Consider the following 25,248-nt stretch of genomic DNA (forward strand, 5'->3'; position numbering starts at 1 on the left):
TGTGCGTTAACATGCTGGCTAAACTGTTCATGGGAACATCTTGCAGCTGGTCAGTAAATTCAACCTTTCTGTCACTTTGTACGAGAAATGAAATTGATGAAATCATCAATTTGACTTAACAGCTGCAGAGTTCAGAGAGTTTCCGGTCCATGTGAATTCTAAAAAATGCCTGGTTTGGAATCCAAATGAAACCAAAATTATACAATAGAAAAATAAAAGAACTATAGCGCATTGTTTGCATCCAGTCTGCAAGGTAATATTTCACTTTGGATTTTTAACTCTTTTTTCTTGCTTTCCCTGCTTGGCTCTTTTAAGTTCAAAGAATATAAAATAAAGCCTTAACTATTTCTAAACACTAACATTTGATATTACCGCAAAATGTATGTATTGTCATTCACCTGATGCAGATTATTAGCCCACTTACACAACAGATAATTCTTAACTGTATTTTATATTTCTAATATTTATGCCTGCTACTTTCTTATACATTTCACTCAGCATTTATTAACTCTTATAAATAATTTTAAAAGAAAATGCAACATTTTGATGGCCACCAATTGGTTTGTAAGCAAGTATAGAAAAGCTTATTTTACAGTGACATCTAAATCAGTGACTGGACTGTGCAACTGACATCAGCTCAGTTTAGATTATGGTTCTGTTAGCTGGAACTGGTGTAAAACTTGTCTTCAGCTCTCTAAAGGCAACATATCCATGAACACAATATGACCTTTTCTCTTTTTACCTCTGAATACCAAATAGTAGGAAAAACTCACATAATTAATCTGATGGCTGTGATGAAAATACAAGGAGCAATTCAAATCCATTTAAAACATTTTTTTTATTCGATAGTGACACAATATGAAGCTAATGATTGATTTGATGTATTTCAGAAATCACTGCCTCTGCAGCCAACAAAAGCAGTTTCAAATAGTCTTGAAATCAAGCTAACAGTCAAAAAAAGGAAAAAAAAAAAAAGAAAAAATAGAAAAAGAAAGAAAAGGAACTTAACCTTCTCTTGTTGGTTGCATTTCTTTAATGCCATCTTTATATTAATCCCTAGTTTATGAAATGAATGTTCAACTTCAGAGACAGAGCTGGGCCTCTGAATCCTAAAAGGTTCAGAGTACATATTTGCTAGAGCAGATTTTCATGCTTTTCTCTGAAGTACGTGATATAAACTACTGTTAGTGTTAGGCAGAAGCTTCAATTTGATTGAAAATTCTATTTATCTGCTATGTTTGGAATTGAAAAGAAAAAAGAAATGACTTGATGCAAATCTGCAAAGGATCCTACCATGACTGGAGATCTGTATACTACCTCATTGGTTTTTGTGGGTTTTTTTGACATGTGCTCCCTTTGCTATGAGAGCAGCCTGACTCTCAGGGACAGCCAAGGAGTTGGACAAGTACTGTTGCCCTTAAAGAGCCAATTTTCCTTTCCTGTAATAATTATGATTGTGAATTTAGGCATTATGTCAGCTGTTGAAGAGATATTAAATACACCTTGAGCATGTGTACACTAAATGTTTACTCCACATAACTTGCATGGACTGTGCTTAGAGTTAGCAGGAAGAGAAAGAACTAAATTCAGGAATCCAGATGATGGTTACCTATCTTCTACTGATGTGGTTGCAGTTACACACAGGAACATTAATTTTCCTCAGTTATATACACTTACTCTTTGCATCTGTGCTACAATATTCAAAGATTTTGTTGTTTCTTTTCAAACCTTATGTAAAGAGGTGAGCTTTTGATATCTTTGAAAAAGCTGTTTGGGTTTTAGTTTTTTGTTTGGTTGGTTTTGCTTGGATAACAAAGGAATTTTCCAGTTCCATTAAAGAATCTTCTTAGCAGCTTTTAGGCTTATCTTATGTTAAGATAGAAATTGCATTATTAAGAAAGCAGGTTCACTCTCATGATAGAAAGAATTTGTCTCTGTAAGAGTAATATTCAAGGAAATAGCAAATGTAATATAGTTGGGGAAAACTAATTGTTACTTCTAAAGAAAAGAAAGAATGCAGAGCAATGCATGTATGGTTGCATGAATTATTGAGTGACTCAGTATGAATAAACTGTTAACTAGGTGACAGGACACTCTGTGAGCACCTCCTCTCAACTGATGTCCTCATAGGATCTATGACCTCTGATGAAATTAGTTGTGTGATTGACTGATGACGACTGACTTCCATACATAACTAAATCTTCAGCTGCAACTGCTTATCAGCCATTGAAGAAGACTGCTGTGTTTTGAATATGTGATGCAGGTATACTGTTCTTTCCATGCCAGTGATCATGAAAAAATAAAAACCTACCACCGCCTTCTCAGAAACTACAAGGAAAATCTCATCATGAATGCTAAATTCTTACTTTTCAGAATTAATCTTTCAGAGTTTAGACAGTAAGAGCCATAACTGGGAACTTACTTTTTCACAGTGATTTTTCCTCTCCAATTCATGAATGGCCTGAATTGCTTAACTTGTACTTCCATTTATGTCTTGTTTGACAAGCAGAGCATCTCATGATGAGTTCTTCTTTCATCTAAAGGACCACATTTGAAACGGGGAAGTCAATGACTGAATTCTAATCGTCTTGAAAGGAAGAAAAAAAAGAAAGAAAATGTAGACGTACTCTATTTTTTTGCATTCCATCATAGGCTTATAGTCAAAAAGCTTCTTGTCAAATGTATCCCAAATCCAAATCGAGAACAGAAAACATAAGTAAATGCTCCTTTCTGAGCACATTTGGCTAAAAATAGATCAGTAACTTGAAAAACGTAGCAGGAGTTGTGATGTGCTGCGTATAGTGAGAGTCCGTTCTGGATTTAAGTATAGGTTTAGAGTACCCACCTATGAAGTCCTAGATAAACTGCCTGCCAGAAAAGGAGAATATATAGCAGGTCCGAAATGATCATGAAAGCTTTGGCATGAAATTATGCAATGCACTCATAAGCAAACAGTATAATAAGTAGTGGGTCATTAATTAACCATAAAGCACTATTAGATGATTTATGTTGCACCACTATTAACATATTTTAAGTAAACAGCTTGGAAGAGTTGGTCATGTGTGTTTACAGAAATAACTGTAAATGAAATATTTTATACAAGTACTGCTTACCCACAGGGATGGGCTGCTAAACAGCACCTTGTTTACTTATTTATCTATTTATTTATTTCAATGCTGTGTACATAGAATAGCAGTATGTTAATAGAATTTTCACCTTATTTGCAATCAGGTAAAGCAATATCTTGTTTCATAACCTAGTTTTTGTGGACACAGATTTAGTCAGACTTTACTGAAATGGTGCTTTACTACAGTATGAAACAACAGAAGTATTCTCCTTCTTGGTGGAACATATATTGACATCTGTGTCTTCCATAAGTGGGTGTCAGAAGAGCTTACATATCCCATTAGGAAGTACTTTGTTGTTCTGCAATTTTTTCACTGTCTGTAGAATGGTAAAAATGCATTAGGTACATTAAACTTCCATAAACAAATGTATTAAATAAATTAACATCCTACAATATTAAAGAAGCTATGTTGGTAATATTCCAAAAGAGCAGGGTTTCCTGAGAATGCTGGTTACATTCTGATCCCATTGTGGTTACCAAGAATAGCTTTGTAAATAAAGAAGTTGTGGGAACTCCAACTTTTTAAGAAATATTCAAGACCTAATGAATAGCACTTAGCTTGAACTTTTCACTTGGTCCTCAGATTTGACCTTATTCAAAAGGAAGCTAGAGGACATACTGTCATATGCCATGTTTCCTCAAAATTGAGTAAGTGGATGGGAAGAAAATTTGGATTGAAGATGGTATGATTATTACTGCATTTTGATAGATCATGTTGGATTTTTTTTTAATTTATATTAATATTTTTTTTTAATTTATATTATTTCCTTATGGGAAAATGAAAACAATCAGCCAAGTAAGGGTTAGGTTTTTTTTGTTTGGTTGGTTGTTTTTCTTTGGGTTTTGGTTTTTTTGGGGGGTTTTTTTTTTGGTTTTTTTTTTTTTTTGGAAAGGCTAATTGGATGAAGATGTATTAAAATGCTATTTTGATCTTCCCAAGCCTTTTCAATTTATGAAATGTTCAACTTTTCACAGAAAACATACTCATATTTGGAGTGTCTTCCCCATCCCCCAGTCCTAAGTCATAGAATCATAGAACCACAATGCTGGACAGGACCTACAAGATCATCTAGTCCAACTGTCAATGTGTTTCATGGAATCATTAGCAGAGAATTGTTTGTTAAGCTCATTTGGAGAAAGTATCTGGTTGTTTAATGTGGACTTTTTAAGTTTGGGGGTGGTGATGGTTTGGGATTGTGCATTTTATGGTTTTTTTTTCCATAACATTTGAATTGATGGAACTCTATAGGTAAGAAGAGGTTTTTCTAGCACAAAGACATTTGTCTCTACTGATTTATTTGTTTTCTTATCTTCTCGCTTAAGATTTGTAAGATCAAACAATGCTGCACCTGTGCCATTACAGTAGTGTACCCATGTTTAAACAAGGCTAAATGTCAGCTCTTGGAAGCTAGGATAGTGTCCTTCCTTATCTATCACTTGCCCATTTGGGTGTCAGTGGAAATGCCAACATGCGCCCTTATTTTAATAAATGCCACTTCCATGTGAGTATAGTTAAAACACTGCACAAGCAATCATTTCACAAAAAAATGGTTTACATAACATTGCTAATATTATTTATTTAACTTCTGCTTCTTATAAGAGTTCTTAGGCAGTGACAGGATTTTCTGTTTTCTGTAATATACCTGTTCTGGATGCTTGCCAAGTAGCAAATGGTATAGTGCTGAGTGCGTTTTTCAAAACAGACCATTGACAAATCTACTTGTACTTAAAACTAAGTAGCTTTTGTATAACAGTAAAATTAGTGCCTTGATTTGCCTCCCTTACAGCTTCTTCTTTCTCTTGCACACTGTGACTTAATTTAGAGGCCATATTCTTAACTGTCTCTGGGATATTTCCCACTTCATCTGCTGTAATGATAAATGTCTGGGAAAACATATCTCTGACATGGATGTGCAAGAGTAAGATGCTGCTATTTGGAATATTACTTTTACTTAACTAGATTTTGTCTTTAGCTGTGTGGTTCTGGGAATCCAAGCATTGTCTTATTCTCAGGGGACATGACTCTATTTAACTTGTCTGAATTGTTGTAATTATTCTTAGCAGAACACACATTGCCATTGTTATTTGCAGTGCTGAATTATGATCTAAAGCAAAAGCAATAAACAGAATAGAACCTGAGACAGAAACTGAGAACTGAAAGAGAAATCCATATTTGAATAAAAGATGTAAAAAAAAAAGAATTTGCAGAAAAACCAAGAGAAAACAGTAAAGAGTATGCAGAAGTGGAAATAAAGAGATGAAGTCGAATGCTTAAATATTGTCACTTTAGATGTTATCCATCTAAAGATGAGGAAATAAAGCTGAGCAAGAGAAGTTAGCAGACACACTCTGTGTTAATGTGATATCTCTTGTAGTTATGTTGATTCTATAATCCCCAAACAAAAAGTACAGAATCAAACAATGAACATATCGTACCTATCATAGAATCATAGAGTTGAAAAGGACCACAGTAATCGTCCAGTTTCAAACCCCCCACCATACGCAGGGTCACCAGCCACCAGACCAGGCTGCACAGAGCCACATGCAGCCTGGCCTTGAATGCCTCCATGGATGGAGCACCCACAACCTCTTTGGGCAACCTGTTCCAGTGCATCACCACCCTCTGGGTGAAAAACCTTCTCCTAAACTCTAACCGAAACCTCCCCTGTCTCAGTTTAAAACATTTCCTGTTGTCCTATCACTGTCTACTCTCACAAACAGCCATTCCCCCTCCCGTTTAAATGCCCCCTTCAACTATTGGAAGGCCACAATGAGATCCCCCCAGAGCCTTCTCTAAGCTAAAAAAGCACAGTTCCCTCGACCTTATAGGAGAGGCACTCCAGCCCTCTGATCATCTTAGTGGCCCTTCTCTGGGCCTGCTCCAAGAGCTCCACATTCTTCCTGTGCTGGGTCCCCAGGCCTGGACACAGCACTGCAGATGGGACCTCACAAAAGCTGAGTAGAAGATGGATATCATCCAGTCCCATGTATTTATACATATTCAGTTTCATGAGGAGGCCTCAGACTTGTTCCACAGTTACAGTGGGACGGAACCCACTTCCCACACCATCACCTAGAGGCTCAGGGTCCTGGCAGACACAAGAGGCCTGACAACCAGTGAAGACTGAGGCAAAGCACTCATTGAGCACCTCAGCTTTTTCTGTTTCTAAGGAAGCCAGCTCCCCATTACCTTTCATCAGAGCGGGAACACTCTCCATGGCCTGTCTCCTCCTGCCTATGTACCTGTAGAACCCCTTGTTGTTATCTTTCACATCTTTATGGACTTAATCTGAATAGAAAAAATACCACATTTCCTACACATGTCCATCATGTATCCATTCTATATCCAGTAGAAAAAAATACTCATAAAAAAAAATTGTGTGAAACCCAACAGCAAATATTTACTAAAGAAAACTAATACACATAACAGAAAGAGGAGACTTTAAAAAAATATTTAAGAAAATTATTAATTTTAAAGATTAATTTCTCATTTAAAGATATTAATTGTTGCCTCAATAAAAATATTTGTTCAGTTGCAAATTAGTTTGCCATCCAGCAGCACAAGTTTAACTTACCAGCTTTCTAGAGGCAGTGACAAAATATATATCTCTTAGTCCCAAAGAGACTATCCCCCTCAGCAGCACAGGAATCCTTCTCAATAATACTTTTTTTTCTGCTTTTCTGTTAATAATATTAGTCATTGTTTCTCATCTCTTCATACACTGAGGAATAGATCACTTCCGTCTCACATCTAAAGATGCTGTTTATCATTCCCTTGTTATTCTTTCACTATTCAGCTGCATCAGACAACTGTTTAAAATATTATTTTGCCTGCTAGACCTGAATGCATGTGCTCAATATAGCTTGGGACCAGACACCATAGAACTCAGGTTCTTGAGGGCCAATTGCATTTTCTGAGAACCTGAAAAAAAAGAGTAGACAAGGAGGTTTGTTCTGCTAATCTAAGCCACTTCTGGTAATATATATATACATATATATTCTATTTTAGTGACTTGTTTAAACAGTTTGAGCATGCTTAGCAGTGCTGAGCCTACAACTTAAGCTGAGTTAGAATGCTTGCATAGCTTTCATGTTTTACATGTATCATACTATAGTGTTATTAAGTTAAAATGTTAAATTGAGTTAAAATGTCAGTAGGTTAAACCAGTGCACACTTTGTAGACTGTAATTCCTATAAGGAAATAATAAAGAGCAACTAAATCATGTAATTTAGTAACTACATAGGAAAGAATTACAAAGGCTAGAAATTCTGTTGAAATAAAGAAAGAAAGAAAGAAAGAAAAAGAAAAAAAAAGGAAGAGAAAAAGAAGAATAAGGGTGAGAAAAAAAGGAAAAGGAAATGGGAAAAGGGGAAAGGAAAATAAAAAGTGAAAGAAGAAGAAAACAGGAAAAGAAAAGGAAGAAAAGGAGAAAATAAAAGGAAAGAAAAAGAAAATGGGGAAAAAAAAGTAAAAAAGAAAAAAAAGAAAAAGAAAAAAAAAAAAAGAGGGTGTCTGAGTCAAAGTACAGTCCATGTGAAGGCAGATGAAATCAGAGAGTACTAGTCTCAGGGCACTGTGTTGTTGGTGTCTACACACAGATAAAGATGCACACTACTGAGCAGCAATCTTAATACTTCTCATCCTTTAGAATACTCCTCTAGAACTATACTGAGAGTATATTTATTTATAGTGATATTTTATGAACCTAAACACAAACTGACAGTAATGAGCAATTGGTGTCACTGAATCCATTTTAATGTAAATTACCATATTCAGAAAGCTGTAAGGGTAGTTAATGAACCTTACTGATGTTCTTGTTAGAAATGCCTGACTTAGACTCTGATCTCCTCTTTAAGACTTGATAATGATCATTGCTTCATAGTTTAATATGTTTATTTTTTCCCTTCGTGGTACTGTAATTAAAATATTAATCCTCTCTCTTTCCCTTTCTCTCTCTTTCTCCCCCCTCTCTCTCAAAGCATCTAGCAAACAGGCTTGTATAAGTAAATATTTTTAGGTTTAAGTTTTATTTCCTGTACCCAAATCTGCCTTTGGGAATTTAGTTAGATCAAAATGGTCACCTCCATAGCATAGGAAGTTCTAACAGTTACTCCAGTTTTTGCAATATAAGAGTAAAAATAAACTGCTCATCATAAATCTATATGAGCCTTTTTGTTCCAGAGCAAGCTTAGGTAAAAATCAAGTAAAATTAGAAAAATTAGAACTGAATCATTGTGAAAAGAAATTGAAAATTAATGAAAAAATAATTGCATAGAAATCATGATGTGTGATGTGATTATCATAATATGTTATGAGATATAACAATGTATACGTTCCAATTGTGAAATAACTTACTGTACATTTACCTCTCAATTCCAAAGCCAGTGTTTTCCTCTTAAGTGAACAATGGCCCAACATTCTGGGAGTCTGCGTTATCATCCAACTTCAGTCACTATTCTGAAGAAAAGCCATAGGGCAATAATCATAGAATGACCTGGGTTGAGAAGGTCCACAATGCTCATCTTGTTTCAACCCCCCGCTATGTGTAGGGTTCCCAATCAGCAGACCAGGCTACCCAGAGTCACATCCAGCCTGGCCTTGAATGCCTTCAGGGATGAGGCATCTACAGCCTCTCTGGGCAATTTGTTATCTCTTTTCCTTGTTATTGTAAGGGTTATAATACTAAAGATATCTTTCTTGGTGCTTTTTGAAATGTAGAAGCAGCAGTATATGAAAGCTGCTATTACAGGAAGAAAAGCATCAACATATGTTAAGGGCCAAATAAGCCCTGAATTTACCAGGATGCTGCCTGCATGTATTCCCCCTCCACACTCCTGCTCTGGAAGAACCAAAAATTAAGATACATGTTAACATACCTTTGAGCTATGTTTTTGCAATTGCAATCTGCATATGATTCCAATTGTAAATGAATGCCTTTTTAATACATGAAGAAAATCTGTTTATAAACACCAATAAAAGCTGTTCTAAAAATACACTGACTTAAGGTTCAGAGCTTGGAAGAGGTGGGGAGGAATAGCTTGTATGAAAGTTTTATATGCTTTTGTAGTCAAAGTGTGTAGCACTTCTTGATTATTTATCACACTTGTCTGTGAGTACTTGTGTTTCCTCAGATCTGTACTCAGCTACCAGAGTTCTCAGATATGATGGCATAGTGAGGGAGTGATGGTTATTCTCATTCTTTGCTCACCCCCTCCCCCCCACACACTGGATTGCTCATCTCCTTTCATTTTAAGCAGTGTGGGGCAGACAGATTAGCTATGCTATGGGGGGTTCCTAGTTTCACTCCTAGTTAAAGCTAGCTACTCTGCCATATGGGCTGCACAGAAGAGATATGAATAGCTGTGCAAATTTTGCATTGCTCCTTGTCCACAACCAAACTATCATTTCATTTCTTTGCAAAACTGATGTGGACTGAGGTATTATTTAACATAGCAAGCCATTCATTTTCATTCTTTGTCCTTCCATCTGCAAAGATGTCCCCCAGGGCAGGGCTTTAATGGAGGACAAATAAGTCACATAGGTCTATGTGAGAATACAAGAAAAGCTGTTCAGAGCAGCAGCTGTGGAGCAAGATAAACAGCATGAGAACCAAGGACACCTCTGGAAGGAGAAGAATGGACTCACAGCTCTGATTGAATATGTGCTTGCATGGGCAGTTGAAAAGTGTTCAGTAGAATGCTTTGTTGACATGTAAAGGTGGTTCGAAAAGTTGTAAGGGTGGATGGGAAAGTTAGAAAACAAAAACTTGTGAAGGTAAATAAGGGATGTGAGAACTTGTAATAAACAATTTGGATCATTCACATCTGAGTCCATGCCTCAAACGCTGCAGGTCTATGGTTCAGAAAACTAAAGCTTCCTGCACAAGAATTTTGTACAGTATATATGTACTGAGATATCAGTAGGTCTAATAAACTAAACTATTTTCTGCAGCTGTGAAAGAGAATACATAAGCACAGTCAGCTCTGCAATAACTCAGTATCATATGTTCCATTTTTCTTTTCCTGGACACCTTTTATTCTTGCAGGTAGATGTGGTTAATATTGTTTCTTATTTGTATTCAAAGCAAAACTAAAACAGATATATTGAATCTGCCAGGAAATACTTTTTCTCCCCTTTCCCTCCCCATTCAAACACTGGAGCTTATATTTGAAATCAGCTCTTTGATTTCTGTTCAGTTAGATAAGTATTTTAAAACTTAATTGAGTTGGTTAATTGAGGACATGGACTATGTTTGACTCAAAAACTGCTTTAATAAGATAGTGTTTATTAAACTGATTAAAGAACTGTTTGTCCCCAAAATCAACTATGAGAATTTTTTGTTTGTTTGTTTTGTTTTTGTGACATTAAAAATGGATTAATTTACATTCAGCCAAATTAAACATTTTTAAAACAAGTGCTGTTTGTTGAGAGTATAGCACTGTGTTTTTTTGCATCTGTCACTTTTTGCCTGCATTGGTGCACATGGGAAGGCAGCAAGTGCAGAATCTGATTTATCCACCAGGATTCATTTCCTGCACTGGACTTTCCTCCTGACATCTGCCCAGTATGTAACATAGCAAGGCATCAGAGATGGAAATAGGGCTGTCCGTAGTGCAGGTAGATGGCTGGCATGCCTATGCACCAGAGCCGTTGGGGAGACTTCCATGAAAATACTCTTTACTTCCTTGGTTATTCACCACTGTTTGGAACTTGAAAATCAATGTGAGAAGGGAAGTTTTTCATTGCTACTAAATCCCTGTGCAGAACTGGTGTGAAAAGGGAATGAATTGTTTCTTAAAAGAAGGAAGTAGCAACAAAGGGCAATGAAGAGTTCTTGCTTAGGGCCAATTGAGGCAGCTCTGCTTTCTTCATCTCCTGTTCCTATTCCAATTGTCCTTGTGCAACCTATTCTTACACAGGGGCTTCCCTTGATTTTATATTTTCACAGCTTTATAGAAAACCACAAGTTCTGTTTCAGAAAAGGGGCAAAGAATAATCTCAAAGTGGAAAATAAATAAATAATGATAATAAAATAAATAAAAACAGCCATAATTGCTCACTGTCACTCTTGCAAAATGAATAGATAGATAGATAGATAGATAGATAGATAGATAGATAGATAGATAGATAGATAGATAGATAGATAGATAGATAGATAAAAGAATAGTACTAATGTGGAATGGTGTAAAACTGAGGGTAGTTAGCACCACATCTTACTCCCCCACATCCCAGTGGGATGGGGGAGAGAATCAGGAAAAAACTAAAAAGCAGAAGAGCAGAACCCATAAATAGAAATAGAAAAATATTTACCAAGAAAGAAAAGAAAAAAATAAATAACAGTAAAGATAACTATATAAATCAATACTTACAGAATGGGTGATCCAAAACACAATTACTCACCACCAACCAACAGATGCTCAGCTAGTCCCTGAGAAGCAGCTGCCGCTCCAGCCAACTCCCCTCAGTTTTACAGTTTTTTCACATGATGTCACATGCTATACAATATCCCTGAGCCAGTTTAGGCCAGCTGTCCTGGTTCTCTCCCCACCAAGCTCCTTGTGCCCCTCAGCCCTCCTCACTGGAAGGACAGTATGAGAAGCTGAGAAACCAAAATGTTCTTTGTGCTGTACAGAGCTGTTCAGCAACAACTAAAACATGAAGAAAATTAGCTCTGTCCTAGCTGAAGTCAGGACACAGTAAATTTAAAGACAAGCCAATACATTTTTTAACGTTACTTCAGGCTAAGAAGAAGGATGGAAATTTCTTTTGGAAGTTTTAGGAACTTTGAATGGTAAAATTTGATTTCAGAACACAGTTCTGCAACAGAGGAGAGTAAACACACCAGAACCTGATATGGTATTCAAGGACTTTTGAATGACTAACAGCTATTGCGAGTTTCTCACTCAAGCAAAGAATTAGAATAGTTTTACTTCCTACATTTTAAATATTTTCTTGATTAAAAAGAGAGCTTTTAATCTAATGTCTCTACATAAATCTAGAGAGAAGAGCCATAAGATTTTGACATTAAGAAATGGTAAAAATCATTTGATCAATACCTAATTGAAGGTTGGCAGACACCTTTCTAAAACAAGCATGTCATGCATCCATCGCTCTTTGTAACACTTAGGAAGTTGGAGAACATTAGTATTTCCAGCCAAACTTCTCAAAATGTACTTGTAGTATTAGTGGTACACACCAAACTGCAGGGTATTCCCTATTTTTTGACAAGACAAGGCCACAAAGCATCTGTGGAGTCTGAGATCATCTTCCCTGTCTGTCCCAATCAGCAAATGTGTAGACAATCTTCCCATACTGCAGTGTATATTCCCGAATTGCCCGAAAACCAAATTTCTTGAGATAAACTCTGGTGTGTAAATCATCAGGACATCAGTGCTTGGCAAATGCCAATTGTTTTTTGAATGTCATATGTTTCAATAAATAAATGTATCAGTGCCAAAGCTTTGGAACCAATGCAGGTATTTCAAAATTGCTGCAATATTATAAACATAATTAGGAAGGCAGAGTGTGAATTTCTATTTATTTATTTATTTATTTATTTATTAATTATCTGCCATGTTTTTTCCACACTTAAGGTTCTTTTCTTCCCAACATGACACTCTCTTTGCCACCTGGTGTCCTGTTTTAAAATTCTTCTATTTCTCCCTTATTACTTTTCATATCTAGTATTCTTCTGTGCCCTCCTAATGAAACCCAAATGACTCAGGAAAATCCACACACTGGATTGACCTACCCATCCAAAACATTAAACTTAAAGTTTTGGAGAGCCACAGCTAACTGACCATCGAATATAGAGCTATACAACAATTGATAACCTTCCTCCTTGTTTCATTGCGTAGTTTTCTCTAGTGTTTTAGTACAGATGTGGTATCTCATATCATGAATTGATAAGTGAGCTTCCACTCCAAATTTATTCTACCTAGATAGCTATTAAACAACAAGTTTTCTTTGAGCTCTCATATCTATCAGACTTAGCTCTGCTGGAAGGCAGGATCTTATGATGTCCAAATAGTCTTAAAAATACCTCTAATGTAATGTGTTCAGTCCCCTGAATTCTCATTGTGTTATTTTATGTTGGAATAAATCTTTGTAGTCTGCTCTCTGTTTCCCAAGATGTTTATAGTGAATCAAAATAGAGATTGTTAACTTCAAGCATTTTTAGGTCTGCATTCCTGTGAAACATATGAAACTTGCTCATTAGTTACAGGAACTAATTTAAATGATAATGTTTTCAAATGGCCAACATCAAATAAACTTAGGGAGTAAACATCATTGCAACATGGTCAACAAGCTATGAAGTGCAGCTGAGTGTGAAGATGATTATCAAGGGAGAGGGTTTGTGAATATTGGGCAATCTACATTGGGATGATAATGTAATTTTCTCATGTGGTATGCGAGATTACTTCTCCCTTAATTCTCCTCTTGTTGATCTTTTTCAGCAATATTATCTATTTGGTGCACTCAGTTTCTGAGCCATTTCTGGGTACTACAAAGATCGTCAAACTGCCTATGTGTACATATGAGCACGCACGCATACTGGTATTAATGTTCTCAGTTGCTCTTAGATGTTCTCAAAATAGAGAATAGTTGTTAATTTGTGTCGTCAAGCAGAGGCCACTAAACTGCTTGTAATCCAGTGCATGTGAAGGGTAATTAATCTTTTCTCTCTTGGTAGCAAAGATATAAATATTGCTACATTGCTTAATCAAAGGAACCATTATTGTACTTGTCATCTTTTTTAAGTTTAATTTATTTGTAGAGTGTTCTTAATGACTGGACAATTAAGGGGATCTATTTATTTACAGTACATGATCTCTGTAATGCCATGGTTTGTAACCGTGTGTAAGGACATCACAAGACAGTACAAAAACCTTTTATTACACTTTTTTTTTTCTTGAATTTTCTTTCTGTGGGTCTTATATTGCAATGTTAACCTAACTCACAATTTAAGCATTTGTACTTAACAATAAGCATTTTTTCTTTCTACCGGAGAAACAGTTGTCTGTAAGTACATGGATTATTCACCTCCTTTCATCTGATGAGCTCTTTAAGATTTCGATGTCCAATTATTTAGAATTAGAAATAATTCTTGCTAAATTAATATTACAGAATTTTAAGATGGGGGCTGTGTATTCTTAATAATTCATCCAGATTTGGAGGGTGGTGTGTATTTGCAGAGCAATCATTTCTGTTTGAAGCAACTTGGCCTAAGGAATGTAGAAATGAAGGCAGTAGGTCCATGATGACAATACAGCTTAGATTTATTTATTTTTTTGACATGTACATTCTGAGATCACAACCATTAGCAAGAGTGCAATTATAATGAGTAACATACTCAAGGCCAATTCCAAACTGATGACGCTCTAATCCTTATGGGTTTAGCCACATGACAGGAAACAAATTTCAACCCAAGTTAGAATTAAATTGGAGATGTGGTGCTATGTACAGGACATAGTGGCAACCTACACCTTCCTGACTTTTTATAAAGCAAATGTAACCATGCAAGAGCAGTAAATGCCAAGTCAAATTAGACTATGGACAGAAAGCAAATCTTGCCTTTGTTTGCTCTCCCTTTCTCCCCGAGGAGGGGGCTTCCTCACAAATGCACTTGGTTGCTTGCACCATCTAGCACACAGGATTCCACCATTCATGGAAAATCACGTCCCTCTTTACTGGATGCAAACATAAAATTCCCCAAAGAAAATATGTGGATCTTGTACACACAGACAGTATGAAATTCAGTTCATGGTCAATGAAGATTAGTCTGACTGATCGCATGATCAGTCAAAGATAAAAGCAGATGTTCCTTGCCATTAATAAGACGTTACCACTTTTCTAGTTAATTGCATCCAATTAATTCTTTTTAAATATATTATTCAAACATTTTAAAAATACTTTCACATTCATATTGATACATTTGAAAAGGAATTGTTTACAGTTCTTGCCATTCTGTATTTGTTTCACAGGGAGAGAGCCTGATATTACAGGGTTTCAGCAGCAAAATGATACAAAAGACATTTTTAATAATGTTGTGATATATTCCCCAAACTTTGTAATTGCACTGAATGCACACAACAGCATGGAATGATAAAAGATATACTAGGTACATAAACTGGAAGCATCTAACTTTATGTTTTAGAATCTTTTCCCACATATACCATGATAAAGCTTATTTTTTCTTCCTTTTTCTTCTGCCTGGATACAATGATTGAATTCCATAGTTCTTTAAGAGCAGATTCAAAGAACAGATGAGTCAAAATATAGTCTGATGAACATAGTTTAGAATTCCAGGAGTATAAATAGCACTTAAATGCAGTGACATGATCTTAAAAATATTGGTATTTTTAATGAATTAAGTGAATCACCAGGACACCAGTATTACAAAGGTATATTTGACTGAGGCACCACAGATAAAGCTAAAAAACCTTACCAATTATAATCCCGTAGGCCTAAGCAGTTACTACAGGTAATGCAAGACATCACATCTAACTCAAAAGTTTACCATGCCCAAAAACAAACACTGAGGAGAGCACTGCTATTTATTATATCCTTGGTTCCTTCTTGTATGTAGCTTTGCTGCCTGCACAGACCATCTGAAAATATTTTTGCAAACCCTGAATTTTACTTGATCTACAACACCAGTGCGTAAACAAATACATACTTCAGTGTTTAAGCTTAGCTTGTTGCTCAGAAGATCTTACTCTGGGGACCAGTGGCTACTTTTGTAAATCTCTAGGGATTTCATTTTTTTCATTTTTAAGGAAAGACCTCTCTTTGTTGTTGTTGTTTATGCATTTACTGAGATCAGAATTTACGTGGCAGTTAAAAGTGTTTTTAATTTTGAGGCTTCAGTTCCTGCAGGGGTGTGTCTCTGGATCTAGCATTAAGTGGAACTATGTATGTTCTAAATATATATATATTTCCATTAAGAATTACATTGCTGTTGCTTTGTTCTTTCAGTGGAGTCCAAAATCTACAAGCAGACTGTGCAGGTCATATTTTCTGTGTTAACTCTTCTGGGGGTGACAGGGCAATAATGCTTGCTCTGTCTTTCTCAGTGATAGATGGTTTCAGTTCATTAGGCAGGATCCCTTTATTCCAAGCACTGCAAACCAAAGAAAGTCAGACCTCAATTGCTATGGAGATGTTTGTTCATCTTGTTTCTCATTCATTCTGACTGTGAAAAATAAGTCTGCTTGAGAGCACACAGCAGTGTAATTGACTCTATGGAGCAGCTGTCATAGGGTTTTTGCTATAAGAAATCATATTAGACTTCCTTTTAAACTTGTTCAAGGTAATAAGTCATTGTTGACATTCAGAATTCATGCAATAAAATATCTTAAAAAAAAAAAAAAAAAGCACCACAAAATAGAACTTGGCAAATAATAAATATCAAACATTTATCTTGCAAATTATGTCCATCTTTAGAAGAATGTTAATTTCTCACTTTTTATTCATCTTTAATTTTAATAGGCTACAGAAGTTGCAAGAAGGCCTTGTTTCTTCCCTAGCAGATTCAAATGTGAATGACTAGAAACAATTCTGTTACTGTTATTTTAATGTGGAAATAGATGTGGTGTTTTTCTCTGGCAACCATTACCTGTGCTGACCAAAAAGATGACCGCTCCCTGAAATCACTAATCCTTCCAGGGACTAAATACTTGACATTTTAGTCATATTGTTCTAAACTGCTGTCACACAGTAATTTTTATACACCTTTACGCATGTTTATTCTGATGTGTGGAGGTAAGAACTTCAGTGAAACATGCTTTTCAGAAACTTAAAAGACTCTCCATTACAATCTAAGGTGCTGGTGTAACCCAAATTTTCCTAACAATTCGTTCAGATGAGAAAGTTGTTTCCACAAACAGTATTAAACCAGAAGAAGCCAACTGGGATTAGCCTCACCAAAACATCTGTTCCCTTCGGTACAGACTGTAGAATATTTCTTCAGTGAGAGAAACTGACATCCTAAACGCTTTTTCTCAACAATACAAGATGTTTAAATTCTCTTGTCTAAGACTCAGAGTGTCCTGAGTAAGTGATAAAAAACAAGTGTCTGAGACAGTGGAAAGATACAGCTTCTATTTTCTGAAAATACACAGGAAACAGCAGGGAAAGAAGAAAAAAAAAAAAAAAAGGCTTATATTGATGATCTTTAGGAGATGCTGTAAGGGTTAAGGAAGGCATTGTGGCATATTTTCTGGATTAAACTGCAAATAAATATTGCTTAAAATATGTCAGGGATGGAAGCCCTGCCTGATCTAAAACCAAACAGTTTTTGTGTCTCCAAATATGTGCTTCTCATAACAACTCAGCTTTTGCTTTTATTTCCAGCTTGCCAGCTGTATCTCATAACCAAGCCAAGCCACAGATGCTGGCTTCATGTTTGTACTGAATCCAGCTACAGCACAGGAAAAAGTCATTGGGTTCAGTGAATCTAATTATATCCTTATACTTGCTTGTTGTCATGGTCAAACATAAGGTTAAGTAGGACTAAATTGTAATGTGGCTGTCTAAAACTGAAAAGATTTATTCTGTTTAGAGCTGGTCATTGTCAATGAAACCAATTTAACTTGCTGTTTTATGTAGTCCAACACGGTAACATCTTACATTAAGTGTCTGCCTGGATGAAATGGAAACTAATAGCCCATTAGTACTGTGACATCTAAACCCCAAGAGGAGCATAATTTTTATTTTGTTCATTTGGCTAGGTTCAATTTACATCAAAATTTAGCTGTGAATAATTAACATTTTCTGTAAACAGTTTTGATGATCCTCATATTTTGTTTAAATTAGGTGAATAAATAAGTGCTCACCCACACACATAGTTGTCCCTGTTTCTTAAAGTTTCCAGTGTTTTGAGACTGTGTTGTAATGTACTTTTGACAGTACAATGGTGTAAACTTTCCTGTAGCCGATTTAAATGCTTTAACTTCACCTACTAAAAATATTTTTGACACCAGGTTGCTATGTTTAGGATTGTAAAAAGGGTGGAGTGACTCTTTGAAAGTCTAATTCTACCCATTAAAACACTGCCTCCTGGTTTATACTATTTCAGAAGTGAAATAACCCTTAAGATCAAATAAGATCTGGAAGATCATTCTGTAACCTTCAGATTACTGCTGGGTGACTTCTGCAGAAAAGGAATTACCAATGCATTAAATTTGAATTAGCTTTGAGAAATCATGCAGATATATGCACAGAATGTTACCGCAGTGCTGTCTCCAAGGCACAGCAGAACTGCCTTTATGCAGTTTTAAAGAATTGCTTGACTGACCCTTAAATTGCACACATGATGAAGCTGAACAAAAGCCTTTACTTAAATATAAAATAATAATAATAAAAATAAAGCTCGCATACACACATACACAAAGAAAATGTAGCTTTGAAAGACAGCAGTCTTTCAGGGAAATCTGATCACAAACTGTCTGCTGCTGAGTGGGCCATTTGGGCTCAGACATGTTGTACTGGAGAGCACTACTGCACATACTGCAGAAGTGTCACTTAGACTAATGATTATGAATTATGCAGAAGGTCACATCCTCTTAGTTACAAGTAATTTCCACAGTTTCCCTCTAGACTGCCTAGCCTAGTTCCATTTTTTCCCTTTTACTGCTGCTAGCAAATAGCACACAGAATGAATGCCAGGACCTTCATTTATTGACATTTTATTTTTCTCCCATAACTTCAAGCTGATAAAACGACTGAACAGTCGGAGGGAGGAAAGGAAGCCAACTGCTGTTGGTGGATTAGGAAAAAGCTCCGTTCAGTTCAGTAGGTCATTTAGCAAAGTAGGACAGCAGAAAGATGTAGCAATTGTGTATTTTGCTGAAGACTTTAGATCCCAAGCACTCACATCAAAAACAGCAATTTTTCACCTTCACAATTTGGGAAAACAGCTACATTCTGATAAACACTAAAAAAGCATTGCTTTTTCTGAAGCCATTAGCTTGATATCACTGTTATGTGTGACCTTCCCCTGTCTTAGTACAAACCAGACAATCTAGTGTGTAGATGAACAGGAGTGCCAACATGGTTCATGGAGCTAGCGTGGAGCAGGAGTGCGATGCATATGGCAAATACATTCTCCAAGCATAGCTGGGCATATCATCTTGCATGCCTTTTACAATCAATGGGAACACACCATGTTTGGAGAGAAGCAGCTAAGCTGTGGCAGCCAGAGAGATCAGTAATTGCTTGAGTAGAATGTGCAAGAAGCTGTTTCCTGAGCAGGGAATTTGCTTTTCTCCCACTGACGCTGGGAACAAGTGGGAAGGCAGTATCCCGCACCGAGAGGTTCCTTGGTCTCCAGCATGAGCAGTGAAGGTAATATAGGCAATAAAGGAGAAAAAGGACTATGAACAAGAAGGATAACCTGCCTTTCTTAAAAGAAAAGTTGCAATCTGAAGGCTATGTTTAAAAATCAGTTATGTAGCATAATGAGTCACCCCCACACCATTACATCACAGCATTACAAAAAGCTCCTCAAGCCTCATGGCTGCAATACTATTCTGTAAACATTTACTGCTTACTTTCTATTACAACTCATAACAAATTGTTCAGATGTAAATGTTTCACACTATACCGTGCAGTCAGTAAAGAAGAAAAAAGGCAGTAAAAATTTCCCATCATTTTCCTCTTTGTTAGCATGTGGCCATGTTTAATAATGATGCCTGTTTGTTGATGTTGTTGTTGTTTATTTTTATTTTTTGTTTTTAGCTGCTCTTACTCCAGTGATTTAAAATATCCAAATATGTATCAAAACACCCCTCTAATTCCCACTGTTCATACAGATGGGAAGACTTCTATCAGCAAGACTCTTTTCATTTCCATTCTGTACCTTTTCTAACCAAAGAGATTATTCCTGGCTGAGCTTTGGGTCTACTGAACAACTAAACTACTGACTTGCTGAAAATATAGTATATTCAAGTTATGGATTGCTAAAGATCCCACTTGAATGCATGTAACATGTTGAAAGGGATGGTGCAGTTATATTTTTTTCAAGTAAGACTGACAACAATCAGGAAGCTTTGCCACCCCAAGGACAGATGTTCTTTGTAAGTAAAGGATTTCTATTTTATGCATACCAGCTTTCTTTGATGTTGTGTTTGTATTTATGTACAAATCATGGTTACCTGTGGTTGTTCCAAGGTGCTCCAACATGCTGATATGTGGTTCAAGGAAGTTAAATCTCACTATATCAGAATTTTGTCTCAAATCTGGAGGACAATCCATTTTTAAGTAAAAATAATAAGGTCCATTGTAGTAAAATAAAGCATGTATGTATTTTTATATAGATATACACACTGCCTAGTAAAAAGTTCTTTACCAAGAGAGTGGAGAGATGCTTTCCAGAGAGGCTGCAGATTCCCACTGTAGATTCTCCATCCTTGGAGGTGTTCAAGGCTCATTTGGATGGGCCCTGGGCAGCCTGGCCTTCTTTTATATTTGGAGGTTGTTGGCCCTACATGCAGCAGGGGGACAGGAGCTTGGTGATCAATCCTTGAGGTCCCTTCCAATCCAAGCCATTCTATGATTCTATGAAATCCCTTAACAACTACAGGTCATTCTGCAAATGGGATGCTTTCCTTTGATGACAAAAATGAAGAGCTTGAAATGTGAAAGGAAAAGAGACATTACAGAATCACAGTATTGAAAAAAGAGTTGTCCCATCAACTTGACTACACCATTTTTGATATTTATAAGCAATGGTGAGATCCCCCTTCAGTATTCTCTTCTCCAGGCTGAACAGTACCAGGCCTCTCAGACTTTCCTCATATGGGAGATGTTCAGGCCCTTTATCATCCTTATACTCTCTCCAGAAGTTCCCTGTCTTTTTTGAACTGAACCCAGAACTGGTCTAAATACTCCTGATGTGGCCTCACCAGGGTAGAGAAAGATCAGTTCCCTCTCCCTGCTGGTCATGCTCTTCTTGATGCAATCCCAAGATACCACTGACCTTCTTGGCCAAAATGGGCATGCTGCTGGTTCATGTCCAAGCTGCTGTTGACCAGCACCCCTAAGTCTTTCTCCTCAGAGCTCTTTTCCAGCAGGTGATGATAGAACACTTTCATTTTCTTGATGGCATAGGAGTTAACTGCATAGTGTAGAGGGTCTTTTTGATCCATGGATGATAACCATTAAAAGCTAATGTTATTTTTAAATATTTTCTCACTTCTCTGATTGAAATCAAACAGTGATAAAATCTAGATATCTGAAATACTCCTGAGTGCTTCTGCCTATAACTGAAGACTTTTATTTCCTTTCCAGTAAGATTCGATTAAAGGGAAACAGGAGTTTCCAACCCATACTGAACCATAAGTTGGAACTAGATTTGGGTGCTGTGGCCTGAGCTGCAGATCCGGCAAGGGTACCCAAGCTGCCTTACATCTCTCAGGCCATGAGTTCCTGGTGCTATCAGGAGGATACCTCCTCCTTCCACACCTGCAACTCCTCTGCCTGCACTCAGCCCTGGCAGCCCTCCCACACTTCTCCTTGTTCCAAGGGTGCTGTCTGCTCCATGGGAGGCCCCACTCTGGAGGCACTGCCAACTCATAGGAGACCATTTTGGGCACAGAGGGATAGCAGCATGCCTAGGGTGCCTGCAAGGAAGCAGGCAAGCAGGTGGGTGAAGCAGCTGGAGCTCGGTCCCAGACAGCCAGCAGGTGGATGGAGCAGCAGGGGGGTAGCTCCAGACGGGCAGCAGGTGGAGAGGGCAGCAGGAGGGCAGCACCACTTTGTACTTGACGTTAATTACACTTGCTGGAATCCTGTGTGGCTCCTAGGACTTCTTTAAAGTGTTAATTACAAATGATACTTGTTTGGAGTTTGGAAATAGCATCCCTGAAATGAGTGAAGAGCTTCAATGTGCTTAACTTGGAGGGGGAAGGAAAACAGCCTTCTCCCATCCTTAAGCTGTGAAACTTGACAAGAATCTCACTGTGAGCAGGACCAAGCCAGCAGTTCTTTAATTTGCCCTAGTATACCCATGCATTCTAGGAAAAGCCCAAGGAGGCGTTACAGAGCTGCAAGCTTCCTCAATAGCTCAATTGTGTGGAGCTTCACATTGTGGTGTTTGCTCAGATGCCCAGATGTTTATAATTAATTTAGTCTGATTACTTCTAATTACTCCTTCCTATCTGCATTATCTTGTATTTGTCAGCTTCATATGCAAGTAGCCCTGCTTCCTATTCATTTAGTTTTGTAAGTTCCCTTAGGACCTTCTTAGCCTTCTCTAGTGATGGCTAATCTAAATAATTGTGGTGTCTGCAAATTTTTCCCCACCTATTTTTTTACTTATTTTCTTTTTTTTTTTCTTTTTTTCTTTTTTTCCCCCAGAGCATTAATAAAGAGAACAGTTCCTAGCATAGGAACATGAAAAATCCCATGTCAAGCCTCTCTCATAATGCAAACTGACCATTAGACTCAATCTCTCTCCCTCTTGGTCTGATAGATAAGAGGAACAGATTTTCCTTTCTAGTAGGTGATTTCCTGCAACATGTCTTGTTCAGCTATTAGTTTCATGATTTTAATTATTTTTAATTGCTTCCTATTGGTTTTCCTGAATTAAGACACAGTACGTAACTCAGGGTTTGGATTATGTTGTTTTATTGGGGATATTTATTTATTTATTTACTCGGTGATTGTTTTATTTTTTGAAGTACATTTTGGTGTGTCTTTCTAAAATTTGTACCTACAAAATTTGTTTGAGGCAAAAGTCTCACTTCTCAGTCCCAATTTCTGAATCCTTCTCTTACCAGCAAAGCTTCAGTTCTTGTAGAACCTTTTCTCTCCAGAATAAAGTAGAATGCAAAAAGGAAGTTTAAATACTTATAATATTTACTGCTCATATTTGTCTGCTACAGGAATAGTCTTCTCTTAGTTTGAAGAAACAGGAAGTTAAAGACCACAAGCTACATCAGATCTAAAAGGATTTCACTATTCCTGATGTTCTTTACTTCATGTATATGATCTTCCAGCATTAGCTCTATTTTTCTGTATGGCCCAGTTATCAAACAGAGAAGGAGCTCTTTAACTATGCTATTCTGCCGGCTGCTTTCAAGTCTGCATTGCTTCATTTATTGTGGCTTTTGGCCTGTATGGGATCACACTGAAATGTACAGAGCTTTCTGGGTGAGAGTTTCTCTATTAGCAGGTTGCTGAAAGATCTATTAATAGAGCCTAGTAAATAGGGAAAACTACTAGGATAAAGGTGCAGAGGATGTAATATACAGATAGTGTTTCTTTCTACCCCGAAACAGAAGTGAATTTTACCAGTTCACTTCCCTCTGCCACTTAGTGCCCAAACACAAGGGCCTGAATAATCAGTAATAACGCAAACCTATAGCAGCTCTCAGGAGGGGCAGAACATGAAACTTCTGCAGCTTTCCTTTCCAGTATTTCTTTCCTATTGCTTTTTCTTCCTGTTGTTAAGCTACAAAGGGAAAATACATTACACAGTGGTGTTCCTAAAAGATGGAGAATTTGAGGGGAAATAAATAAAAACACTCATGTTCTTCCATCTGAGCCTCTCCTCTTTCCTATTGAAGGTGCTCCATTTGCCTTTACTGGAGAGGGACAGCTTTGACCTGAAATACTATACTTTTTTCTATTTGCCTTTTATAAATGGTCCACTGCATTTTCTTTCTTGCTTGTATCCCACAGATAATGCCTTATAATCTGAACTTAAAAGTTGTGATCCCTTTCTTTCTGAAATACTTTGGGCAAGGGAGGTATCACAGTTTAGCTCAGATTTCATCTGTGTGCAAAGGATGGACATATCCAATTTTTTAAAACAGCATATTCCTTTTATTAAGACTTTTAAAAAAAGAAACTTGTTTGTAGCTGGTGCTTCTTGACAGAATATATAATAGGAGTCTCTCAGTCTGCTTTCTTGGCTGGTGCAAGTGAACATGACTCACTTAGCATTTTCAGAAAGCTTTCTTCCAAAGGTTTCAAAAGCTTTACAAGTTAATTAAGCCTCGCTATAATAAGCTAGAGATCATGTCAATGCAACTGTACACCAGCTTAATTACAAACACAGCTTTACATTTTAGGATAGCAAGTAAGGCTGTGTTGCTTTAATATGACATCAGCAGTACAATTAAGTGCTTTAAAAAGGTACATATTCAAGAGGAAAGTAATCAGAATGAGGAGTGATCCTTCACAGAAAGCTGTGGTTTACAAAATTCCTGCCTTTCAATGGACATTGTTCATCCCCACATCCCCAGATAGGCTACTTCATTTCTCCTGTTGCTCTTTGCATCAGGGCTGAATGCAAGAATCTTGACTCATCTCATTAGACAGGCAGACCTCTGAGTTAGCAGAAAGTCACCCAAATGCTCTGGCACTGGCTATGAAACCTGGACTTGATACATCTAAAGTCTTACTGATAAAAAAGACACATCTAAAAGATTCAGTAATGCTTCTCCAATTATACTATACTATTCTCTTCCTACAAGAAGGAGACAAACACTGACCTGTAATGACTAGCACTCAAAATAACACATTTACATGCAAATAATACGGGCAACTGTTGAACACCATACAAAACCAAATGCCAAAATCAGCAAGTGCTTAATTCTGCCTTGTGTTTGGGCCTGGCTGTGGGTGTGCAGCCTCTGCAGCTCTTTCCTACCGCACTTGGGCTAATTGTAGCTATGTGAAGCACATGTGCAGAGGAAGGAGTGGAGAGCAGAAAGGTCAAGGACTGTTCATCTGCAACCTGCGGGGACTTCACAGTGAAGTTAATTTACAAAGGTGCTGCACGTGGGGCCCGCTTCCTCTAAGCCCTGATGAGGTATTTGATTAATGGTGCTGGAAGTCAAACGCGAGGAGTGCCCCCTCATCTCTGAAGGTCGCAGGTAAATCCTGGCCTTATTCTTACTCCAACAACGCATTTATCTAAATGCCACATCTAAGTCATAGCCAGTCATCAAAGTGGTGATCGCTAGTGCAGCTATTTCTATTGAAACGTACAGCACCGTGTGATAAATTACATCTGCAAGATTTGTTTCATATGTCAAGCATGCATTACTTCTAAATCAAATGCTAGAACATGCCTTGTTTAGTCAAAAGTAAGCAGAATGCTGTAATTTA

The 25,248-nt window shown here is 37.1% G+C and overlaps 1 protein-coding gene and 1 long non-coding RNA gene across 7 annotated transcripts in view; one reads left to right on the forward strand and one right to left on the reverse strand.

Annotated features, from left to right (window-relative positions):
- Window positions 1–11,558, reverse strand: part of LOC146753675 (uncharacterized) — a 34,747-nt gene extending 23,189 nt beyond the window's left edge. For 5 of the 6 annotated variants that reach the window (XR_014939684.1, XR_014939680.1, XR_014939683.1 and 2 more), the window contains exons 1-3: window positions 11,499–11,551; window positions 8,496–8,586; window positions 2,423–2,587 (exon numbers count right to left, since the gene is read on the reverse strand). This is a non-coding gene — a long non-coding RNA (uncharacterized LOC146753675). Of the gene's footprint in view, window positions 1–2,422; window positions 2,588–8,495; window positions 8,587–11,498 lie in introns of all 6 variants that reach the window. The other variant, XR_014939685.1, reaches the window with a different exon arrangement.
- The window catches only part of LOC146753676 (uncharacterized), a 73,369-nt gene that overhangs the window by 8,824 nt on the left and 39,297 nt on the right, over window positions 1–25,248 (forward strand). The window lies entirely within an intron of this gene.

Source organism: Coturnix japonica, chromosome Z (genome assembly GCF_054131305.1).
Source record: "Coturnix japonica strain WE chromosome Z, WE-NBRP24, whole genome shotgun sequence".
Classification (NCBI taxonomy): Eukaryota; Metazoa; Chordata; class Aves; order Galliformes; family Phasianidae; genus Coturnix; species Coturnix japonica.